This window comes from Aplysia californica, unplaced genomic scaffold (genome assembly GCF_000002075.1).
Source record: "Aplysia californica isolate F4 #8 unplaced genomic scaffold, AplCal3.0 scaffold01006, whole genome shotgun sequence".
Classification (NCBI taxonomy): domain Eukaryota; kingdom Metazoa; phylum Mollusca; class Gastropoda; order Aplysiida; family Aplysiidae; genus Aplysia; species Aplysia californica.
In genome coordinates this window covers 76471-78377 of record NW_004798276.1, presented here as the reverse complement: position 1 = coordinate 78377, position 1907 = coordinate 76471, and the positions used below count along the sequence as shown (strand labels likewise).

At 42.4% G+C, this 1907-nt stretch overlaps 1 protein-coding gene across 1 annotated transcript in view; it reads left to right on the top strand.

The window, feature by feature from the left end:
• LOC101857072 overlaps positions 1–1907 on the top strand; it is a gene marked incomplete in the record, with an annotated part of 106947 nt that overhangs the window by 42282 nt on the left and 62758 nt on the right.

Sequence of the window (1907 nt, the reverse complement as noted above, 5' to 3'; positions counted from 1 at the left end):
AAAAAAAAAAAACCCTGTCGAGTAAAAGTATTGAAGTCAGAAGCGTCCGTCACACCCAGAGTAACTGACACACAGTGTGTGCCCGAATGTAGCCTAGAGGTTTCCGTATGCTATTATTTGACTCTCAGAGGGGTTGCATCGCCTGATTGTGTGCATGTTGGACCTCCTGCTGGCGTGCAGGATATGGATTTTTTTCTCCGTGCTCACAGGGGGCGGGGGAGGGGTGCCAGTATCCTTTGTACACCTTAGTGTCAACTGAGTTAACCGTATGAGTTGTTGGTGGCTGTGGGTGGTTGGCGGGTACTCTGGTGTGGTTTGCTCTTTCATTTGTCGTCCTTATCTCTCCTCCCTCTTTTTATGTTTGTTACTCTCTTGTAACACCTCTAATCTTCGGCACTTATATTACCTTATTGCATTGCAAGTGCCGTTAAACTCTTACTAAAACTAAGTAGTTGGTGGCTGCTCTGGTATGGTGTATTCCTTCCTGCGTATCAAGCATATACATTGAACTATCGTCCTTATGTCTTTGTTATTATTGATTTCTTTTTTATGATACTCTTTAATAGCACATGTAATCTTCGTCAGTTATATGACCTATTTGTGTTACGATGCCCTAGAATTCTAACTAAAACTAAAGCGAGTTTTGCCGTGCGAGAAAACTTAAAAGCCAAAGTTTTGAGCGATGAATATTATGATTGCAAAGATATTTGCAAAACTATTGTAATCCCCAAATCTTTTTTTTTTAAGACTGCTTTTGGTTGCCTTGGTAATGTTTGCATTTAGCATCTTTCTGCTTCCTTAAACATCTTGTCAGCTGCAAGGCTAAATTTGGCCGTTGGCATGCCGCCTCGCCTGAATTCAGGCTCAGCTAATATTCATTCTCTCCGTCTGTGTACAGATGGTTGTGTCCGGACTGGATCGTTTCAGCTCGTCGAAAATCTCAACACTTCCAGCACTTGCTCTGAAAGCTAGCCTTAAGCTTTCCCTTACCTGAAAGCTAGCTAGGCTTTCACCTTTCTCGGACCTGAAAACTAGCCAGGCGTTCCTCTTTCTATGACCGTGTTCCCATATTATTATTTTTTCTTTTTAAAATTGTTTGTTCAGATATTATGCCATAAATTATCAACAGAAGATAGTTCGACTTTCAGACATGTTGGCGGCTACGGTTTCTCGAAAGAAACCTTTGTCTAATACATTTAAGCAGCTTAATCTTCACAGTCGTCAATCAAAACTAAAAACAAGATAGAAAAACAATTAGACTACACAAAGTCTTTTTTGAATGAATCGTAAAATTCAATTATCCCAACATAACATCAAATTCTCAATGTTTTTTAACACCCATCGACTTTTCTGTTCGCTGTAAATTCCAAACTTCTCCTATCAATGTTTGCACGAGCTAAAGTGAACAAAGTGTCACCGTGTACTCTTTCTATACCCCCAACGCCATATTATACCTTTTCCCACTCCCCACTGTTCGGGAGAAAGGAGGGGGCCTTCTTATCACTGGAGATGGCAATCAAATAGAAATAAATCATGAGCTATGGCGTAGGAAGTTCGGGGCCTCAGGTAGAATCGTTCAGGGAGTACGTTAGGCCGCGTCAGGTCTCTGGCCCCCAATGACTCCCTCTTGCATTATGGGTATTGGTTATCAGGCTCTACGGTTTCTCCCCAGAGGACAAAACGACCTTTCAGCTCAGCGCTGCCCGGTTAGACAAATGGCTTATACGTTGTCTCTTTCACAATCATTTCTTCTTCTCTGTTGTACTGTCGCCTTCATCAGCCCGGGGTACAGTGACGTGAAAAGGGAATCCAGCTCCAGTATTGTCGATTGGAAGGATAGATTAGTTTCATGTACTCGTGTATGCTGGCTGGTGGGGTCAGGATGTGTGTGTGTGGTGTGTGTGTGT